General features: G+C 45.5%; 1 protein-coding gene across 6 annotated transcripts in view; it reads left to right on the top strand.

Moving 5' to 3' along the window:
* The window catches only part of EPB41 (erythrocyte membrane protein band 4.1), a 228,181-nt gene that overhangs the window by 64,484 nt on the left and 139,937 nt on the right, over positions 1-23,760 (top strand). The window contains exon 1 of one of the 6 annotated variants that reach the window (XM_068269167.1): positions 16,232-16,352. The exons of 4 other annotated variants lie outside the window; for them this stretch is intronic. The gene's annotated coding sequence lies outside the window, so the exon portion shown is untranslated. One more of the 6 variants, XM_068269165.1, reaches the window with a different exon arrangement.

The following is a 23,760-nucleotide window of genomic DNA, read 5'->3' as shown; positions in this document are numbered from 1 at the left end:
TTCCTTATGGGCAAGCGGCGGCGGCGATCGGAGGGGACGGGCGGACGCCGCGGGGAGGGGGGAAGCATGTAGCTAGCGCTAGGTGAGCGTGAGAAAAACCGCCGCGCAGCCGCACAATTCATACCACCATGGAGGTTAAAGAGACTCTGTAACAACATTTTGAGCCTTATTTCTTCTGTCCTATATGTTCCTATAGCTGTTCTAATGTGCTCTGTCTTACTGCAGCCTTTCCTATTTGCACAGTGGCTGTGTTATCTCTGTTATATGATCTAATCTTGTCTCCTCTGTTGGCTCTGTCGGGCTGAGGCAGTCAGGCTGGAATGTGCTGTGCTGCTTGTAATTGGATAGAAGCTATACACACCCTCTCCAGGCCCCCTGCACACTCTGTATGACTCACACACTGAGCTGCTCTCAGTGTATCACTTGCTATGTCTTTTGTTTGTAAACACTACATAAAAATGGCAATTACAAGCCAGGATTGCAGCAGGGGCCCAGGAGAACATAATGAATAGAATGGTGTGCTTTTTATCGTAAGAATTTTACAGTACAGATTCTCTTTAAAGAGACTCTGAAGCGAGAATAAATCTCACTTCAGAGCTCATAGTTAGCAGGGACATGTGTGCCCCTGCTAAAACGCCGCTATCACGTGGATAAACGGGGGTCCCTTACCTTCAAAATCCCCTCCATGCAGCAGGGGAGCGCTTCCGCATTGGGGCAGGGCTAACCACCGCAGCCCTGCCCCACGCGCGTCTGTCAGCGCGTATCTCTGCCTCTCCCCCGCCCCTCTGTCTTCCTTCACTGAGAGGGGCGGAGGAGGGTCGGCGATGCGCCGCTGATAGACGCGCTGTGAGGTAGGGCTGCAGCCGTTAGCCCTGCCTCCAGCAGCAGCAAAATCTACGACCAATTTGGTCTTTGATTTTGCGGGGGGTTGGGGGTGAAGGGACCCCCGTTTAGCCGCGGGATAGCGACGTTTTTAAGCACTGAAGCGAGATTTATTCTCGCTTCAGTGTCTCTTTAAGCATTACCAGTTGCCTGGATAACCTGCGGATCCTCTGCCTTGAATACTTTTTGCCCTAAAACCTGAACAAGCATGCAGCAGATCAGGTGTTTCTGACATTTTGTCAGATCTGACAAGATTAGCTACATGCTTGTTTCTGGTGTGATTCTGCAGGCAGATAGCTCCGCAGGGCTGCCAGGTAACTGGTATTGCTTAAAAGGACGGTGGCGTAGTGGTTAGCTCTCTCGCCTTGCAGCGCTGGGTCCCTGGTTCGAATCCCAGCCAGGGCACTATCTGCAAAGAGTTTGTATGTTCTCTCCGTGTCTGCGTGGGTTTCCTCCGTGTACTCCGGTTTCCTCCCACATTCCAAAAACATACGGATAAGTTAATTGGCTCCCTCTAAAAAAAAAAATTGGCCCTAGTCTACAGTACTTACACTACACAATATACTACACAATATAGACAAATGGCAATGGTATGGATTAGATTGTGAGCTCCTTTGAGGGACAGTTAGTATATATATATATACATACACTGTACAGCGCTGCGTAATATGTCGGCGCTATATAAATACTAAATAATAATAATATGGCAAACTCCATATACTTCTCACTACAGTTCTCCTTTAAAGGCTCGTTCACACTTAGGGCATTTTGAGTATTTTTTGTTTGTTTTTTATGCGCTGGTGATTTTCAAAACCGCCCTGAAAGCGCTTGTGCAATGATTCCCTATGAGAGAGTTCACATCTGAGTGGTTTGTTTCCGATTCGCTCAGCAAAGCGCTGCCTGTACCATTTTCTGAGCATGTTTGCTCAATGGAAGGTATAGGGAAATCGCAAAGCGCTTGAAAAAGCACTTGGTATAGTGATTTCCCCAGCGCTTTTAAGAATGCATACATTGTATTTATTCTCCTCCAGGTCAAAGAGTTCACTTCCTGACTTGCGGCAGGAAGTGAAGAACCAAATCGCTCTGCAAAAGTGCTTTGAAAAGCGCTTTATACAGAATCATAGCGCGCAGCTAAGGCACCGGGAGGAGAAAACGTGCAGAAAATCACTGCTGTCAGCGATTTCGATTTTAGATGTGAACAAAGCCTTTATTATATGGCCATACAATTTAGCACACAAATTAATCCTTCCTCCTTTTCTTGCCATTAGCAGAGCTTTCTGTTGGTGGCATCCAATTGCTGCTGCTGTGAGTTTTCCATTTTTTATTTATTTATTTTTAACAAAAAAACCTTATTTATCTTTAAATTTTTCTTCCGAGCATCCCTTCCTCCCCCTGGAGAGCCAATCAGTATGATCACCTCTCATAGGCATTAGCCTATGAGAGGCGATCATCTTGTGAGGCAATCAAGGGGACAGCTCAGTGACAGAGTTGTGCCCCGTACAGCACTGCAGGAGATTGCAGCGCTGTACATATAAATAACGTCAGTTTTCTTTTTCTAACGGCCTGCCAGTCGCTATCGCGGCTAGCAAGGCTTATCACGGAGCTCCGCCTCTCGTCAGGGAACGATTGCGCATGGTGCATGGTATGCAATTTTATACCCAAGCTTTAGCTCACATACTTTAAGGCCTGGGACCCACTAGAAAGCGCTATCGCAATCGCTAGCGATTTGTGATGGTCTTGCACGGCCCTAAGAGCTGGCACCCACTAGGGCGATTTTTGCAGCGTTTTGGGATCACCGACAATCGCTGGCGATACCCCAAAACACGTTGCAAATGAAAGTGGGTGGGGGGAACACATTAGTGCGATTGCAATTAGGGGTAATCAAAATTGCAGGAAAAGTAGTATTTTGAGTGTGTTTTGTGCTCAATGTAAAGTATATAAGCACTGCATAAATCGCTTATCAAAGTGATTATGCTGCGCTTTGGGGGGTTGAGAGATTAGCCTTAAGAAAACTTTATTATACTTACCGGGTCTTTGTATTTCCTCCTCCTGTCTGTAGCTCCGCCCCCTAAAGGAAGAGGTCACAGGCTCTTCTCTGGTCATAGAGAAGCACCTATGACCTCTTCTTTTATGGGGCGAGGTTACGGACGTAAGAAGGACGCCTAGTGAGTATAAAAGTTTTATTAAAAAAAACCACGCTTATCGGAAGCGCTGTTACAGCATCAGGCAATTGCAAATGCCCTAAGAATCTGCTGCAGCGAGTTTAAAGTGCTGAAGCGATTCCTAGTGGGTTGCTAGCCTTATTCGCTCATGCCTAGTCGTGGGTTGCTAGCCTTATTCGCTCATGCCTAGTCGTGGGTTGCTAGCCTTATTCGCTCATGCCTAGTCGGAATGTGCGAGTACATGGCCAGGAGCACAGCCAGAAGAAGAGGGTATTGTGCAGCATTGGTTAGTGTCCACAAGGAGCTTGGAAACCTCTGTACAATCCAGAGGCAGTGATGGTCATGTTGATGAGAACTCAAGAGAAGCATGTGATTAGTTTACTCAAGTGATAGTTATGTAAGTCTCTGATTTGTGGTAACGCAGGATGTGATCACAGCAAATCGGCGCTTTGCAAATCTGTTTAGCAGGATCTATCAGCTGATCAAACAAATCCTATGCTTCTCCATGAGTTCTCTTAAGGCCCGTACTCACGGGCTGCAAATGTTGCCTGTCGCCAGCACACGTGAGCGTGTGGGCGACAGCTTCTCGCCAGGTCCCTCCGCGTACACACGCGGAAGAGGGACCAGCGGCGAGGCGGAAGCTGTCGCCGACGTTCCTCCTCCCCCCGCCGGAAGCTCCATTTGATACAATGGAGGTTGCTGTCGCTAGTCCGCGTACTCACGCGGACTAGCGACAGTTGCGGGGGAGGTGCGGCGGCGACTGTCGCCATGCGATTGAAAGTTTCAATCGCATGGCGACATGAGCGGCGGGCGACAGTTCGGGGTGCGCGCGCGTGCGACGGCCCATACTCACGGGCGACCTGTCGCCGCAACACGCGCGCGCCGCGTGTTGAGGCGACAAAAGTCCCTCGTGAGTATGGGCCATTAGACGTGACCATCACTACCCAAAGGCTTCCCACTACTGACATAAGAATAGAAATTTTAATACAAGAAACACAGCATATTGCCTGAAAATGTACAAGGGACTCATATGGAACTATATTGTAACGAAAGATAAATGGGGAGCACACCTCTGTATCACAGGAAAAAAGGGCACAGGAGCCCTTCCCGAAAAAAAAGGGCGCCACCATTAAAAAATCCACAATTTGAGGCAAAGGAGAGGAATTTTGGTGCAAAGCAGAGCCCACTATCGGGCTCTGAAATTGACCACCTTTTGCCACAAATTGCAGCTTTTATAATGGGGAGCATTTTTCGTCAAAAAAAGGTAAATTTTGTTGCCTGGAGGCGCCTGATACAATCACGGGCGATGAGACATGTGGATATGCAAATTGCGCATCCGCTATGCAATGCTGTAATTTGCATATCTGCATGCCTTTATTGAGTGCCAAAATTTACCCTTTTTTAATGCAAATAAAGTCTGGTTAAGGTTAGGAAGGGGTTAAGAGTTAGGCATAGGTAGAGGAACGTCTTAGGGTTAGGCATAGGTAGATCATGTAACAAAAAATACACAATTTTATTAGTAATACCCATGGAAGCTAATAATATCAATAGTATGAAAAGCGTATTAAAACCTCCCCCTAAAAGAAAGCAAAAAGCCCTCCAAAAAATCAAAAAGTCTGGTCTAAGACCCCCCTCATTGCTTACACATACAAACTGCACTAAAACCTATAATGGATAGATACTACACTGCTCAATAACATTTAGATGAAGGTATACACACATTCAATTTTGATTAGCCAATGCGTGGCCAAATTTACCACTCCCATGTAGTATGACTTTACCTACACAATCTTTTCACAGTATTCAAAATCTACAGTATTTGCCTTACATGGAAGTGATAAAGTTGTCCAGTCATAATTGGATGTGTATGCACCCTTAAAGAAAATCTGTAAGAGAAAAATTCCTCCTCTTGGAGATACTTACCTTGGGAGGGGGAAGCCTCTAGATTCTAATGAGGCTTCCCCTGTTCTCCTAAGCCTTGGCGATCCAGTGCCAACTAATGATGTATTGATTGTACAATTTTATCAAATCTATGTAGTAGAAGGATAAACAGAGTAGCAAGAAAAAGTATGTGAAACCTTTGGAATTATTTGACTTTCTGCACAAATCCAACCTAATTAAAAAAAGTGTGTGTGTGTTTTTGTTGTGCGCATGTGCAGGTAGGGACGCAAAGACACTGAGGAGAGCTGGGGGAATGACGCGGGGGGCAGGCGTGCGTCATGCGGGGTGAGCGTGCGCATGCACATGAGTGCGGGGTGAACGTGCGCATGCACATGAGTGCGGGGTGGGCGTGCGCATGCACATGAGCGCGGGGTGTGCATGCGCTGCGGATGAGCGGCGACAGACCTAGTCAGTTTTTAAACGGGCTAAGGTCACTAGTTGGTCATAAAATGTGATCTGATCTTCATCTGAGTCATAACAATAGACAATCACAGTCTGTTTAAACTAATACCACACACATAATTAAATGTTTACATGTTTTTATTGAACACACCATGTAAACATTCATAGTGCAGGTGGAAAAAGTATGTGAACCCTTGGATTTAATAACCTCCTTTCGCAGGAATAACTTCAACCAAATGTTTCCTGTAGTCGCAGATCAGACGTGCACAACAGTCAGGAGTAATTCTTGACCATTCCTCTTTACAGAACTGTTTCCGTTCAGCAATATTCTTGGGATGTCTGGTGTAAATTGCTTTCTTGAGGTAATGCCACGACATCTCAGTCGGGTTGAGGTCAGGACTCTGACTGGGCCACTCCAGAAGGCCTATTTTCTTCTGTTTAATGCTGGGAACACACGGTACGATTTTCCGTGCGATAGATGGATCAGATAGATAAAATCCGTCATGTCCGATATTGCTCCCGATTGTTTCCACGCTCGATTACTCATTGCGGTGAATGGAAAAAGATAAGAAAAATAAATGAAAATAAGGGAATCAAGCATGAAATCGAGTGGAATCGTCCCGAAAAAACGATCAGGTAGCCAAATAAAAGTAACGTGTGTACCCAGCATAAGCCATTCTGTTGGTTTACTTCTATGCTTTGAGACGTTGCCCTAATGCAACACCCATCTTCTGCTGACCTTCAGCTGGTGGACAGATAGCCTTAAGTTCTGCAAAATGTCTAAACTTTTTGGAATTCATTTTTCTTTTGATGATAGCAATCCGTCCAGGCCCTGACGCATCAAAGCAGCTCCAAACCATGATGCCTCCACCACCATACTTCACAGTTGGGATATAGTTTTGATATTGGTGTGCTGTGGCTCTTTTTCTCCACACATATATTTGTATGTTTCTTCCAAACAACTCAACTTTGGTTTTTATCTGTCCACAGTAGGGTTGCAACGGTATGAAATTCCACGGTATGATAACCGTCAAAAAAAATACCACGGTATGACGGTATTACGGTATACGGTATAAAACAATTATTTGGACCTGGGCCCCACCCCCTTACATTAAATAATGTGCCCCCACCCACCAGTAATAGGTGGCTGCAGCATAGGTAGCCAGGGATAGGTGTAGCCAGTGGCAGGTGCCGTAGCATAGTTAGCCAGGTATAGGTGTAGCCAGTGGTAGGTGTCGCAGCATAGGTAGCCAGGGGGAGGTGTAGCCAGTGGTAGGTGCCGCATCATAGGTAGCCAGGGATAGGTGTAGTCAGTAGTAGGTGGCTGCAGCATAGGTAGCCAGGGATAGGTGTAGTCAGTGGTAGGTGCTCGCAGCATAGGTAGCCAGGGATAGGTGTAGCCAGTGGTAGGTGTAGCAGCATAGGTAGCCAGGGATAGGTGTAGCCAGAATTAGGTGGCGCAGCATGGGTAGCCAGGGATAGGTGTAGCCAGTGGTAGGTGGCGCAGCATAGGTAGCCAGGGATAGGTGTAGCCAGTGGTAGATGGCGCAGCATGGGTAGCCAGGGATAGGTGTAGCCAGTGGTAGGTGGCGCAGCATGGGTAGCCAGGGATAGGTGTAGCCAGTGGTAGATGGCGCAGCATGGGTAGCCAGGGATAGGTGTAGCCAGTGGTAGGTGGCGCAGCATGGGTAGCCAGGGATAGGTGTAGCCAGTGGTAGATGGCGCAGCATGGGTAGCCAGGGATAGGTGTTGCCAGTGGTAGATGGCGCAGCATGGGTAGCCAGGGATAGGTGTAGCCAGTGGTAGGTGGCCAGGGATAGGTGTAGCCAGTGGTAGGTGGCGCAGCATAGGTAGCCAGGGATAGGTGTAGCCAGTGGTAGATGGCACAGCATGGGTAGCCAGGGATAGGTGTAGCCAGTGGTAGGTGGCGCAGCATGGGTAGCCAGGGATAGGTGTAGCCAGTGGTAGGTGGCCAGGGATAGGTGTAGCCAGTGGTAGGTGGCGCAGCATAGGTAGCCAGGGATAGGTGTAGCCAGTGGTAGATGGCACAGCATGGGTAGCCAGGGATAGGTGTAGCCAGTGGTAGATGGCACAGCATGGGTAGCCAGGGATAGGTGTAGCCAGTGGTAGGTGGCACAGCATGGGTAGCCAGGGATGGGTGTAGCCAGTGGTAGGTGGCGCAGCATGGGTAGCCAGGGATAGGTGTAGCCAGTGGTAGGTGGCGCAGCATGGGTAGTCAGGGATAGGTGTAGCCAGTGGTAGATGGCGCAGCATGGGTAGCCAGGGATAGGTGTAGCCAGTGGTAGATGGCACAGCATGGGTAGCCAGGGATAGGTGTAGCCAGTGGTAGGTGGCACAGCATGGGTAGCCAGGGATGGGTGTAGCCAGTGGTAGGTGGCGCAGCATGGGTAGCCAGGGATAGGTGTAGCCAGTGGTAGGTGGCGCAGCATGGGTAGTCAGGGATAGGTGTAGCCAGTGGTAGATGGCGCAGCATGGGTAGCCAGGGATGGGTGTAGCCAGTGGTAGATGGCGCAGCATGGGTAGCCAGGGATAGGTGTAGCCAGTGGTAGATGGCGCAGCATGGGTAGCCAGGGATAGGTGTTGCCAGTGGTAGATGGCGCAGCATGGGTAGCCAGGGATAGGTGTAGCCAGTGGTAGGTGGCCAGGGATAGGTGTAGCCAGTGGTAGGTGGCGCAGCATAGGTAGCCAGGGATAGGTGTAGCCAGTGGTAGATGGCACAGCATGGGTAGCCAGGGATAGGTGTAGCCAGTGGTAGGTGGCGCAGCATGGGTAGCCAGGGATAGGTGTAGCCAGTGATAGGTGGCCAGGGATAGGTGTAGCCAGTGGTAGGTGGCGCAGCATAGGTAGCCAGGGATAGGTGTAGCCAGTGGTAGATGGCACAGCATGGGTAGCCAGGGATAGGTGTAGCCAGTGGTAGATGGCACAGCATGGGTAGCCAGGGATAGGTGTAGCCAGTGGTAGGTGGCACAGCATGGGTAGCCAGGGATGGGTGTAGCCAGTGGTAGGTGGCGCAGCATGGGTAGCCAGGGATAGGTGTAGCCAGTGGTAGGTGGCGCAGCATGGGTAGTCAGGGATAGGTGTAGACAGTGGTAGATGGCGCAGCATGGGTAGCCAGGGATAGGTGTAGCCAGTGGTAGATGGCACAGCATGGGTAGCCAGGGATAGGTGTAGCCAGTGGTAGGTGGCACAGCATGGGTAGCCAGGGATGGGTGTAGCCAGTGGTAGGTGGCGCAGCATGGGTAGCCAGGGATAGGTGTAGCCAGTGGTAGGTGGCGCAGCATGGGTAGTCAGGGATAGGTGTAGCCAGTGGTAGATGGCGCAGCATGGGTAGCCAGGGATGGGTGTAGCCAGTGGTAGATGGCGCAGCATGGGTAGCCAGGGATAGGTGTAGCCAGTGGTAGATGGCGCAGCATGGGTAGCCAGGGATAGGTGTTGCCAGTGGTAGATGGCGCAGCATGGGTAGCCAGGGATAGGTGTAGCCAGTGGTAGGTGGCCAGGGATAGGTGTAGCCAGTGGTAGGTGGCGCAGCATAGGTAGCCAGGGATAGGTGTAGCCAGTGGTAGATGGCACAGCATGGGTAGCCAGGGATAGGTGTAGCCAGTGGTAGGTGGCGCAGCATGGGTAGCCAGGGATAGGTGTAGCCAGTGATAGGTGGCCAGGGATAGGTGTAGCCAGTGGTAGGTGGCGCAGCATAGGTAGCCAGGGATAGGTGTAGCCAGTGGTAGATGGCACAGCATGGGTCGCCAGGGATAGGTGTAGCCAGTGGTAGATGGCACAGCATGGGTAGCCAGGGATAGGTGTAGCCAGTGGTAGGTGGCACAGCATGGGTAGCCAGGGATGGGTGTAGCCAGTGGTAGGTGGCGCAGCATGGGTAGCCAGGGATAGGTGTAGCCAGTGGTAGGTGGCGCAGCATGGGTAGCCAGGGATAGGTGTAGACAGTGGTAGGTGGCGCAGCATGGGTAGTCAGGGATAGGTGTAGACAGTGGTAGATGGCGCAGCATGGGTAGCCAGGGATGGGTGTAGCCAGTGGTAGGTGGCGCAGCATGGGTAGCCAGGGATAGGTGTAGCTAGAATTAGTTGGCCAGCACAGAGAGCTGGAGGGAGGGAGAGGGGACAAATACTCACTTGTCAGCAGCCAAGTCCTCACGCGTGTACTGTGCTTCCTTCTACTTCCTGTTTGTGCTTGCATCATCTCCTTGTAATAGCACCCAGGGGGCGCTGTTTCAGGAAATAAGATACAAGAACAGGAAGAACAATGAAGCCCGGGTACAGCGCGGAGGACGGAGCTGGCTGCTGGAAAGTGAGTATTTATATCCACCGCTGTTCGTGCGCCGCTTCTACGTCGCTCCGCCCCCCGGTAGCCCCGCCCCCTGAAAACCGGTAAAACGAGATTGTGCACGGTACGATTACCGTGCACAATCATACCGTGGTATATCGTCATACCGGTATACCGCGGCAACCCTAGTCCACAGAATATTTTGCCAGTACCGCTGTGGAACATACAGGTGCTCTTTTGCAAACTTTAAACGCACAGCAATGGTTCTTTTGGACAGCAATGGCTTTCTCTGTGATAACCTTCCATGAACTCAATTCTTGCTTAGTGTTTTACGTATCGTAGATTTGCTAACATGAATGTTAGCATATGCCAGAGCCTTTTGTAAGACTTTAGCTGACACTCTAGGATTCTTCTTCCCCTCACTGAGCGGTCTGCGCTGTGATCTTGCAGTCATTTTTACAGGGCTAAATATAAAATCAATGTCCTGCGCTAACTGTCTATGTTCATGTGTACACATAAGTGTTGCCTTTTGTAGGTGCACTAAGGAGCCGCTTCTCACTGGGTGCGACCAGATACTTGTATGCATAAAAGAGAAAAGGAAAAGAAGCGCTCCAATAGTGTATTAAAACTTTTAATGAAAAACACGCAATGCTGTATTCCACTTACATCGCCTTCCAGCGATCAATCACCTCTGCTGCGGTCTGGCCAGGACCCGGGGCTGCTCCTATGTTTTTCCTGCTGCTGCGGTCTAGCGAGGAGGGGTTGAGGGGACGTGGCCACTCCACGTAACTGCCTCTACGTCACTACCGTTTTCGGCGTTTACCACGTCTTCTTCAGGTCCAAGGCGTGCTAAACGCTGAATCCGGTAGTGACTTAGAAGCAGTTACGTGGAGTGGCCACGCCCCCTCATCCCCTCCTCGCCAGACCGCAGCAGCAGGAAAAACATCGGAGCAGCCCTGGCTCCTGGCCAGACTGTAGCAGAGGTGATTGATCGATGGGAGGTCACAAACGCTGCAACGGCAATGTAAGTGAAATACAACATTGCGTGTTTTTCGTTAAAAGTTTTAATGCACTATTGGAGCGCTTCTTTTCTCAAGCAAGAGGGTAAGACGCAGAAAGAAATTTCTGAACAAATAGGCTGTTCCCAGAGTGCTGTCTCAAGGCACCTCTGTGGGAAGGAAAAAGTGTGGCAGAAAACGCTGCTCAACGAGAAGAGGTGACCTGACCCTGAGGAAGATTGTGGAGATGGACCGATTCCAGACCTTGGGGGACCTGCGGAAGTAGTGGACTGAATCTGGAGTAGAAACATCCAGAGCCACCGTGTACAGGCGTGTGCAGGAAATGGGCTACAGGTGCCGCATTCCCCAAGTCAAGCCACTTTTGAACCAGAAACAGCGGCAGAAGCGCCTGACCTGGGCTACAGAGAAGCAGCACTGGACTGTTGCTCAGTGGTCCAAAGTACTTTTTTCAGATGAAAGCAACTTTTGCATGTCATTCGGAAATCAAGGTGCCAGAGTCTGGAGGAAGACGGGAGAGTGAAATGCCAAAATGCCTGAAGTCCAGTGTCAAGTACCCACAGTCAGTGATGGTCTGGGGTGCCACGTCAGCTGCTGGTGTTGGGCCACTGTGTTTTATCAAGGGCAGGGTCAATGCAGCTAGCTATCAGGAGATTTCGGGGGACTTCATGCTTCCATCTGCTGAAAAGCTTTATGGAGATAGAGATTTCATTTTTCAGCATGACCTGGCACCTGCTCACAGTGCCAAAACCACTGGTAAATGGTTTACTGACCATGGTATTACTGTGCTCAATTGGCCTGCCAACTCTCCTGACCTGAACCCCATAGAGAATCTGTGGGATATTGTGAAGAGAAAGTTGAGAGACGCAAGACCCAACACTCTGGATGAGCTTGAGGGCCCTTTTCCACTAGCAATCGCAATCACAAATTACAAACGCCAGTGATTGCGATTGCGATTTTTCATTAATTCTGTTATGCGATTGCGATTTGCGATTTTCATTGCATTGCAATTGCATTGCATTATCATTGTAAAAATCGCTCCAGCAAGCGATTGCGATTAGCGATTTCCAAATCGAATCACTGTAGTGGAAAATACTTCTCGTGATTTCTATGATAAAGTAACAACCCTAGCGATTTAAAAATCACTAGCGATTTGCGATTTTGCGATTCAGCAATCGCAATCGCTCTAGTGGAAAAGGGCCCTAAGGCCGCTCTCGAAGCATCCTGGGCCTCCGTAACACCTGAGCAGTGCCACAGGCTGATTGCCTCCATGCCACGCCGCATTGAAGCAGTCATTTCTGCAAAAGGATTCCCGACCAAGTATCGAGTGCAAACTGAACATAATTATTTGAAGGTTGACTTTTTTTGTTTTAACCTGCTGGGCGGTCTGGACGAGCACAGCTCGTCCAGTACCGCCGGAGGCTGCCGCTCAGGCCCTGCTGGGCCGATTTGGCTGAAATAAAAAGCAGCACACGCAGCCGGCACTTTGCCAGCCGCGTGTGCTGCCTGATCGCCGCCGCTCTGCGGCGATTCGCCGCGAGCAGCGGCGAAAGAGGGCCCCCCTAGCCGCCTGAGCCCTGCGCAGCCGGAACAAAAAGTTCCGGCCAGCGCTAAGGGCTGGATCGGAGGCGGCTGACGTCACGACGTCGGCTGACGTCGATGACGTCACTCCGCTCGTCGCTATGGCGACGATATAAGCAAAACAAGGAAGGCCGCTCATTGCGGCCTTCCTTGTTTATTCTGGGCGCCGGAGGCGATCGGAAGATCGCCTCCGGAGCGCCCTCTAGTGGGCTTTCATGCAGCCAACTTTCAGTTGGCTGCATGAAATAGTTTTTTTTTTATTAAAAAAAAACCCTCCCGCAGCCTGCCTGGCGATCTTAATAGAACGCCAGGCAGGTTAAAAACACTTTTCTTTTATTGGTCGGATGAAATATGCTAATTTTTTGAGATAGGAATTTTGGGTTTTCATGAGCTGTATGCCAAAATCATCAATATTAAAACAATAAAAGGCTTGAACTACTTCAGTTGTGTGTAATGAATCTAATGCTGAATACACACCATGAGTTTCCGCGTCGCACGCGTCCGTCGATACGCGTCGATTTGATTATTTCCGAGCGCATTTCGATTATTTTTAGGTCAAATGCCATGTAAAGTATGGCAAATCGACCTAACGAACCGCGAATCGGACATGTCGGAAATAATCGAATCGACGCGTATCGACGGACGCATCGAACGCGGAAACGCATGGTGTGTATCCAGCATAAAATATATGAAAGTCTAATGTTTATCAGTACATTGCAGAAAATAATGAACTTTATCACAATATGCTAATTTTTTTTAGAAGGACCTGTATACTTTGAATAGATACTTTAGGTAGTACCATATATTACATAGAAGCGACAAGATTGTGCAATCAAGATTGTCTCATTAGTGAGCACATTTAGGCTATGTTCACAGAGCAGTGTTGTGGTGTGACGTAAAGGCTAAATTATAATGTGCAGCACCTATGCGACACTGTAGTCTAACGGCATGCGACATCCCAGTGCTCTGCATGCAGTGCGCAGCGGCAAAATTTGTGCGTTACCAGTGAACCATACTTTTAATTGAATGTATGGGACACAACGCCCAAATAACGTGCCACTGTTACATTCCTTTGCATTTCTACTTTTAAAAGGAACACAGTGCCCAATGGGTACACAGCCTCAGGCCTGGTTCACAGTGGTGGGTTGCAGTGTAATGGCTGCATTGTAATGCACTTTACCGAACTACAATTTCTGTGCGATGTTCACAGTGCAGTGGTAGCGTTGCGGTATGGTAAAGCACTGCATGCATGTTACAGTTAAGCCTAAAATCAATGAAAAGTATGCTTCAGTGTTATGTGACGCAACGCAGATGTAACGTGAGGTATGACTTTTTCATTGAGTTGCTTTTACACTTTGAACAGAATGCAACATCCCACAGTGAACGTGGTCTAAAGGTGGCCACACACGATACAATAAAATGATCCAATTTTACAGCAATTCAATAAAAATGATCGGTTGTCCCGAAAAATCAAAAGCTCCTTTTTTGTTTTTTTTGTTGTTTTTCTTTCCCCAAATTTTTTGGAAACAGGTTTGTTGACTGTAAAACAATTGTGAGCTTGTGTCCAGCAGAATTATGGTTCCTCAGGGAATATTTGTAATTTTCTCAGGCTTTTGTGTGGTCATGTAATTTGGGCAGTGTCCTCCAACACTGCAGACAGCCAAGCTTCTTACCACAGTCTCTGGCTGGGTGGGAAGATGAATTACTTATGCTTTTTGAAATCTACTCAATAACACTATGCTGTAAACGTTATCTGTATATGCATTGGGCACTTCCTGAATGAAAGTTGGGGGAGGGAAGAGGGTAGTGCACCACTAAATGATAAATGTTGGGTGGGGCTGCAAATTTGTGTAGCAACTAATCTCCAATGTTAAAGTGGATCTGAGATAAACTTTTACTCATTGCGTAATTATGTTCCTTTCATATAGTTTATAGGGCATTCCTCAAGCCAAATACTTTTTTTTTAATACTTTAATTCTCTATAAACTAAACAAGCCTCGCCCACAGCTCCTCCAGCGCCTAGGCCCTTTGAGACCCATGTAGCAAGGGCTTATGGGGGCTCAGTCTGGGCAGGAGGAAGAGGAGGTTACTAGCCAGAGATTTCAGAGGCAGAGGGGAGGAGGAGAGGGGAGTGAAGTTTTCACAGGCTGAGGGGTGGAGATGCAGATCAGCTTGTCTGTGTGTAATGTGTAAACTGAACATGGCTGCCCTCGTATCACAGGAATAAATAATCTTAAACTGTTGTTGCTGTTTTGCAGTAAAACTTTAGATAAGATATATAGACAAGTTACTTATTATAGTTAATTTTTCATCTCGGATCCGCTTTAACCCTTTAAAGTGGATCAGATTAAATTGGATTACAATAAAATAATCCAATTTTTCAGCAATTAGATAGAAGTCATTAGATTTCCCCCCCCCCCCAACTTCCCTCTATCAGGAGTGGAGGAAATTTCTGATCAATCTTGATTGTATGGTGTGTGTGGTAGATTGACAATTCCAAGGCAACACTGTGGCAAAAACATACGGATAAGTTAATTGGCTCCTACTAAAAATTGGCCCTAGACTACTGTACTTACACTACATAATATAGATATATGGCAATGGTAGGGATTAGATTGTGAGCTCCTTTGAGGGACAGTTAGTTACAAGACAATATATATATACACTGTACAGCGCTGCGTAATATGTCGGCGCTATATAAATACTAAATAATAATAAAAAATAGTGGTTAGCGCTCTAGCTTTACAGTGCTGGGTCCCTGGTTCGAATCCCAGCCAGGGCACTATCTCCATGGAGTGGAGTTTGTATGTTTCACCATACTCTGTGTGTGTTTTTCCTCCAAGCACACTGGTTTCCTCCCACATTCCAAAAACATACAAGTTAAGTTAATCAAGTTAGTTGGCCTCCCCCCTAAAACTGGCCCTAGGCACTGATACATACACTACATGATACATAATTGAATGACTATGGTAGGGGTTTGATTTTGTGAGCCCCTCTGAAGGACAGCTAAGTGAGAAGATAATATACTCTGTACAGTGCTGCAGAAGAAGTTGTCCCTAAATAAATATTATTATTATTATTTTGTAACGGGGGAAAAATTGAACACGTGTGTGGGACATTGCTCAGATGTTTTTTAAATGTTATCAATCATAAAAATTGATTGTGATTCTTGAATTGAAAAGAAATGTGAAAAATTGTATGGTGTGTGTGGCCACTTTAATACCATACAATTTTCATAATTCTTGATCTGAAAAATCAATCCCTCCTGATCGACTGTTCCTTTGGAAGAATTGGTGTCTTTTTTTCATTGTATGGTGTATGGCCTTGTTTACATCAGCATATACTACCTATGTAAGAAGTCCCACGGTTACATTCTTATGGTGGACCACAAAATGAATAAAATTCTAATGATCAGACTTTAAATGTTGTACCACTGTAAGGCAAACTACGGTATATATTTGCAGTATTGAGTAATTCTACGAGTAGACAGGCTATACTTGTGATATCCATAAATTGAAATGTCATTGGTTGCCATGTGTTTACCAACAACAGCGTAACTACTTATTTAGATCTTACACGGATCGTTGTTGCGTGTCGATTGTTTTTATTTTTTCCTTAAAATTAGGGGAGTATCGCGGCCCACCTCATTAACTGCAGATCTCCTGTAGTTGCCATCTTTTATTTAGCGTGCAGATTTTCAGCATTTGATTTTTTTGTGTATAGCATGGCTTTGTAGTGCCTATCCTTCTGTGTCTTTCTCCTCCCTCCTTTACCTCTCTGGAGACTGCAGGTTACAGCTGAGCCTGAACTCCATCAAAATAAATAAGCCCTCCTCTATCTATCGTAAACAAAGCCTCCTCAGCCACCTCCCCCACTTTGGTACGCCTCTTTCTCCTCCATAACACTGTCTCCTGGTATATCCTTTTTTTGTATTCCATTACATTATTCCCACAGTGTGGAAATGAGGGATACAGCAACAGTGCAGGAGACTGGCAGGGACTGTGAACAGGGATGGGAATAAACACATGCGTAGACTCCAGAGAGCGGGAGTGTGTGTGCGTTCGTTCGTGTGTAAGTGTTTTTAATCATCCACGAGGGCTCACGAATAAATTAATCACCTCCTCCCCTCTGCTTCCCTGGTAGCATAAAGAAATCCAGATAGGTGGAGAGCAGGCATTGATAGCGGTATGATAACCTATTTACAGAGGAAGCAGCAGTCACCTGGAGTGTAGCTGACAAAAAGCATTGGTTGCTGATGCTTGTTGTGTAAAGGTCAGTGTATTGTTTAATTGTATATTGTTGCTGTATTTATTGTGGTGTTTTTACTGTAGCTCTGTGCAAAATAATGGAAGACACATCTTTTATTCCGGTGTTTTAATTGGAATCTAGTTGTTTTCCATTTACCTACTTGATGTAGAAGCTGTGTTTTGGTGTTTACAATAATAGGGACCACCAAAATAGATACACTTGCAAACAGCCGAACATTACCCCGTGACTTCTTGTTTTTCCTTAGTGGGTTGCTTGTTTCAAAGTCTGTTGGCTGTGTTTACGGTTAGAAATGTGTCTGCTGCTTGTTTTCATTTTAGGGAAGCAGGTCATGCCTGAGATTTTGCTGTCAACTGTTGAAACCGTGGTTACATTTTACACAGCCACATATTATTTGAAATGCCTATTTCGTATCTACACACTGTATTAAAATACAATGTGGGGAGTTTTGTATAACGTGTATGTGGTTGAATCCTTGCATTTTTGTCACCTTTATATCCCTTTTCGTTTCTATTTTAAGCTGTGCTGTGGTTTCTCAGAATGGATGTGTAGTTGTGTATGGGTGAGACACAATAGCAGCATTGGAGCTGGGAGTTATTTCGGTAGAAAGCCAGTGCCCTTTGAAGAATAGCTGAATAAGATGCTCTTCCATAGGAACATTTTTGAAAAACAATGGAGTTCATTCAGATGTGTGCTGGCTGGAGGGAATGCTATTTGTGTAACCATGCTTATTCTGACACCCACCGTTCTAATGTTGACTCGTGTTGTCCTTTCATTGTGCACCATGCTCTATAGGTTAACTGACCTTTCTGATTAAATATGCATTTACAGAATGGTCAGAGTAAACTTTTCTGGATGACATACGTTTCACTTTGACTTTTAGGTTCAGCCTACTGAATGAATCGTTCTACTCTGCAGGAGCAGAGAAAGCTTAAGCACTGTTTGTGATGGTCCTTTTAGTTGCCAACACTGTAAATTCTTGACAAATTTTTAGGAGCTTGTCCTTCCTTTGACAGACCCAGAAACAACTTGAAGTAAATTGGTTGTTTCTGACTGTGCTAAAGTGAAGACACTCGTTAAAAGCTAACTTTTCAGGAAATTGCTGTGAAAAAACATGCCTTTATTCATATTTGTTTTATTACATATGATTAACTACTGCCTTTTTTTATTAAATGCCTATTACAGTTAAATATGAATGTGTAGATGCCCAGACGACTTCCTGCAACAATTATTTGTTCTAGCTCATTTATGGTGTGTGCAATATATTTCTGTAAAAGTTTTCAACCTGATTGCTGACCCATGAGATGTATTGGCCAGTGGTATTTGCAGACACTCCTAGACTTGATTTTTTTTTTTTTGTAATAAATTATGTCTGTAAAGTTTTAGGCTTATGCAGGGCTCTTTGTTGAGCAAGTTGCCAATACAAAAAGTGCTTGCTGTGTTCAGTTGCCACCTGTAGTATCCTACATAACTACCATACACCATCTTGAGAGCATCCATTATGTAATGTAATATGAGATATTCATGAGCTATGCTAAGCCAAAATTGAAGTAGACAAACTCAAAACAATTGTTTTATTTAAATTTTACAATCTTTAGTGATCCTGGTCTTATAAAGTACATACACATAAAATGTGCATTTGTTCCAAACTAGCAATTACTTTTTTTCTGATGCTACTGTCACAGTAGGTTGTAAAAATGTGACAGCTGTGACTGATTTTGGACTAGTCCATCTCTTCATGGAAGAATCCTAAATCCACCTTACATTATCTTCTCCAGAATGTACAGTGGAGTGCATGAAAATACTCATAAACCACTTTGCCATACTCTGTGATATTTGCTACTGGCAGCTGACCCTAGAATGAACACATTTTTCCACAGTGCAGAGTACTACACTAAAACACTGAGCCATGCAGTGACCCACTGGAAGGAGGTCCTATCAGAACACATAGTTTTCTCAGAAGGTATGTTGCACTTGCAGGTAGAATCCAACATTTCTGTTGTCATTGAAATAGGTGTTTCTTCTGTGTGTTAGCCCGTGCACATTCCTTTTTATTGCTCTACCTGCAAGAAAAGTATGTCCAGTGTGGTCTAGGACAAACCTGTGATGGGGAAGGGTCGTCCAAATTTGAAAAGGAACCTGAGAGGAGAAGCGTCTCGGGTTCCATACTTACCTGGGGCTTCCTCTCGCTGTTTCCTGGGTTGGCTCCGGTCCATGGCAATTCACCCTGAAAGCCTGGCCGAGTAACGCGAGTCACCCATGGAGATGGCGAGGGACGAGCGGCCCTAAAGGGCTTAAAGAATCCTCAGGTAAGTATGGTATCTGAGAAGCTCCTCATCTCAGGTACACTTTAATAAATACTTGCCTCAGTAGTAGGAAGCTTCTGGATTGTCCACAGGCTTCCCATATTCTCTTTGGGCACACCACTCCAGCCCAGCATCTCTTGTTTTTGTGGCCCCGCTCCCGGCCGTGTACGAGCACATCTGGACTGGGCATGCACAAGTAATGTCTGTGCATGCCCAATAGGACAAAGCCACTCGTGTACTGCTTTTTTCCTCTGTACATTTCATCCTACTGGGCATGTGCAAATCTTACTTGTGCTTGTACACGGTGGGAGCACATCCACAAGAAACTTATTCAACATGCGTGTGTGTGAAATAGATTTAGAGGGACCCTCTAAATCTAGTACTGGGACGGTGGGCTGTAAGAAGATCCCACTACAGAGTTAAGTGTCTACTTTTATTTACTTGTTTTCCTCTAGTTTCAGATACACTTTAAAATGACACTGAAGTGGAAAAAAACATAATGAATTGTATGTGTAGTCCGGATAATTAATAGACCATTCGTAGCAAAGAAAAGAGTCTCATATTTTTATTTTCAGTTATATAGCTTTATTTTTTATAACATTGTATTACTCTCTAATATTTTCAGTTTACACATTATATATTTTAAACTATGAAACAGAGCAGAGCTAATGACCCTTTGAACTTTCCTGCAGTAAAACCTTAACCACTTCACAACTGAGGGGTTTTACCCCTTCAGCATCCGAGCAATTTTCTCCTTTCAGCGCTCCTTCCATTCATTCGTCTATAACTTTATCATTACTTATCACAATAAAATGATCTATATCATGTTTTTTTCACCACCAACTAGGCTTACTTTAGGTGGGACACTATGCCAAGAATTATTTTATTCTAAACGTGTTTTAATGGGAAAATAGGAAAACATTTGGGGAAAAAAAACATTATTTTTCAGTTTTCCGCCATTATAGTTTTTAAATAATGCATGCTACTATAATTAACCACTTCAGCCTACAGCTTCGAAAATCTTATGCATCCAAGCAATGTTCACCTCCCATTCATTCGCTAATAACTTTATCGCTACTTATCAAAATTAATTGATCTATATCTCGTTTTTTCTGCCACTAATTAGGCTTTCTTTAGGTAGTACATTTTGCTAAGAGCCACTTTACTGTAAATACATTTTAACAGGAAGACTAAGATAGAAATGGAAAAAAAACATTATTTCTCAGTTTTTAGCCATTATAGTTTAAAATTAATACATGCTACAGTAATTAAAACCCATGCATTTTATGTGCCCATTTGTCCCGCTTATTACACCATTTAAATTACGTCCCTATCACAATTTATGGCGCCGATATTTTATTTAGAAATAAAGGTGCATTTTTTCAATTTGCGTCGATCACTATTTACAAGCTTATAATTTTAAAAAATGTAATAAGATACTCTCTTGACATGTATATTTAAAAAGTTCAGACCCTTAGGTAACTATTTATGTAGTTTTTTTTTTTTAATTGTAATTTTTTTTATTATTTTTTTTAATACAAAAATGTATTTGGGTAATTTTAGTTTGGGAGGTAAATAGCCAATTTTAGATGTAAAATAATGTATTTTTTATTCAATACAGGTATGTGGGTGCAGTTTACTATTTGGCCACAAGATGGCCACATTCAAAAAGTTCCTAGATGCGAACGATGTCGCATCTAGGAACTAAAATGAAGAGAAGTTGTTTCCTGGGGGCAGAAATACCACGCTCTCTGATGAGAAAGCGTCGGTATTTCTGCCGGGGACTTGGATCGGTGAATGGGAATTATATTCCCATTCACTGATCGGGGGGGCAGCGGGAGGTAGCGGGGGCGCGCGCGGGCGCGCGCCCGATCGCGCGCAACACACGGCTGCAGCACCACTGCCTATCTGGACGGATATATGCGTCCAGATATGGCGAAGTGGTTAAAATCCATGTAACTTATATGCCCATTTGTCCCAGTTATTACACCGTTTAAATTATGTCCCTACCACAATGTTTGGCGCCAATATTTTATTTGCAAATAAAGATGCATTTTTTTCAGTTTTGCGTCTATCCCTAATTACAAGCCCATAATTTATAAAGTAACAGTGTTATACCCTCTTGATATAAATATTTAAAGATTTCAGTCCCTAAGGTAACTATTTAAGTTTTTTTTTTTTTTTTTTATTGTAATTTTTTTTAATTTATTTTAATATTACAAAAAAAATATTGGTAACAATTGGGGAGTGTGGGAGTTAATGAGTTAAAATTAATAGTGTAAATAATGTATGTGTATGTGAAAAATGTTTTTGGGTGTAGTATTACATATTTTTTTTCAGGCGTCCTACAAGCGTCGGAAGGACGCTTGCAGGAAGGGAGGCTGGGAAACTGAGTTTTTTCACAATGGTCACACTGCTTCTCATAGAAGCATGCCAATCAATGCGGGGGCAGAGATCAACGAACGGGAATGGATTTTCCCGTTCATTGATCTCCGAGCGGGCGGCGGCGTGTACGATCGCGGGAGTGCGCGCATGTGGGAGCGCGGACAGCGGCGGGGGGTGCGTATATCTACGCTCCGGGCGGGGAACTGAAGTCCAAAGGAGCGTAGATATACTGTACCCGGGCAGCGAAGTGGTTAAACAAACAAGAAATGGTGAGAGACAGTTTGAGATAAGTGCTTCAGAAAATAGCACTGTAGCCGACCCAAGTTGGGTCGGAAAACTCAGAGAAGCTCTTTTGCATGGGTAACTGAAGTTTCTTAACTCTTTCTGTACTGGAAACAATATTAGACTCATATTTGTGCTACAAATGTTCTATTGCTTAGCTGAGCTACACATACAAATCATTATATCATCATTTCATTTTCACTTCAGATTCCCTTTCAAGCCCAGCTAACATTAGCAGTTATGCATGTGCATTTTAGCGCTAGTGAATGACTGCTATAAGCCACATCGCAACAGTCTGGGATTCTAGTTGGTCATTTTTGCTTCTGTCAACTAAGCATTTTTGTGTTTTTAATTTTAAGAAAAACCTGATTTAATAAATACACAAGTCCATGATTTAGTCTCAGCCTCGACTACCATGGGTAACACCCCAACAGTGATTATGTTGCAAGGATTTTTTTTTATAGGCGATATATATTCATGCAAATCGCAAGTTCAAAGGGGAGAACATTTTACCTATGTGTGGTGTGATTGGACAGTTCCATTTAATTGCACTGAATTGCAATCACACCAAAACCATAGAGATCACCGCAAAAATGCTGCAGTCAGTGCAGACTTTTAATAGAATATTGATTTATTATAAACTTTGAATCTTAACATAAATAAAGTAAAATGCATGTTTTTTTTTTTTAACTGAATAGTGCCTTGGAAGATGATAGTGCTGCATGAATGAATAATAGGTGTGAAAGAGCCCTAATGGCCCATTCACACCTTTTTGCGCAAGTGATTTTACCGCGATTAGCGCTGTAAGATCACTGTAGACTTCCGCTATTCAGAGCAATCTCGATCTGCGCTTTATTAACCACTTCAGGACTCATCCTTTACCCCCTCCTTAAGGACCAGTGCTGATTACTGAGATCTGTGATGGGTGGGCTCTATAGCCCCTAGCACAGATCAAACATTAGGCAGAGCGACCAGATCTCCCCCCTTTTTTCCCCACTAGGGGGATGATGTGCTGGGGGGGTCTGATCGCTCCTGCCTGCGTGTGGCTGGCGGGGGGGGGCACCTCAAAGCCCCCTCCACCGCAGGATTCCCCCTCTCCCTCTCCTCCCTCCCTTCCCCAGAGATCGGAGGCTGCACAGGAACGGATCTGTCCTGTGCAGCCTCTAACAGGCTCCTGCCTGTCATGTGACAGCGATCCCCGGCCGCTGATTGGCCGGGGATCGCTGATCTGGTACAACGCTGCTACTGTTAGCAGCGTTGTACAAATGTAAACAAAGCAGATTATTTCCGCTTGTGTTTACATTTAGCGTGTGAGCCGCGATCGGCGGCCCGCAGGCTATTCACTGAGCCCCTCGCAGTGAATTGACAGGAAGCAGCCGCTCGCGCGAGCGGCTATTTCCTGATTAATTAGCCTGCAGCTGGTCCTGCAGCTACCACTTTGCCGACACGCGATAGGAGTGCGCGGTCGGCAAGTGGTTAAGCACTGTACCGCGATCGCTCCAGAATTGCCACAAAATGCTGCAGGTAACACGTTTTGCGATTGCTGCCAATTGCGGTGGTGAGATCACTGCCATAGGGTTAAAAAGCGCTAGCGCTTAGGCGATTAGCTGGAATCGCCTGCTAATCGCCGTAGTTAGAACTACTAAGTGCATACAGGCCACAGAACCACAACATCAAAACTGCTGACAGGTGAAGTGAATAACATTGATTTTACCTGTCAAGGGAAGTGTAAAGCGCAACATTTACAGTGAAAAGTATTTACAGAGCATCACTTTTTTTCCACATTTTATGTTACAGCCTTATTTTTTTCTTCAGAATTCTACACACAACACCCCATAATTACGTGAAAAAGATTACTCATGGTTTTTTGTACATAAGTATTCACAGCTTTTGCTCAATACTTAGTTGATATACCGTTGGCAAAAATTACAGCCTCAAGTCTTTTTGAATATGAGGCCACAAGTTTGTCATACCTATTCTTGGACAGTTTCTCCAATTCCTCTTGGCAGCATCTTGCAAGCGCCATCAGGTTGGATGGGAAGCTTCGGTGCACAGCCATTTTAAGATCTCTCCAGAGATGTTCAATCGGATTCAAGTCTGGGCTCTGGCTGGGCCACTCAAGGACATTCACAGAGTTGTGCTGAAGCCACTCCTTGATAATCTTGGCTGAGTGCCTAGGGTCGTTGTCCTGCTGAAAGAAGAACCATCGCCCCAGTTTGAGTTCAAGAGTGCTCTGGAGC

The sequence above is a fragment of the Hyperolius riggenbachi genome, chromosome 2, assembly GCF_040937935.1.
Source record: "Hyperolius riggenbachi isolate aHypRig1 chromosome 2, aHypRig1.pri, whole genome shotgun sequence".
NCBI lineage: Eukaryota > Metazoa > Chordata > Amphibia > Anura > Hyperoliidae > Hyperolius > Hyperolius riggenbachi.
This window is presented reverse-complemented; position numbering and strand designations above follow the sequence as displayed.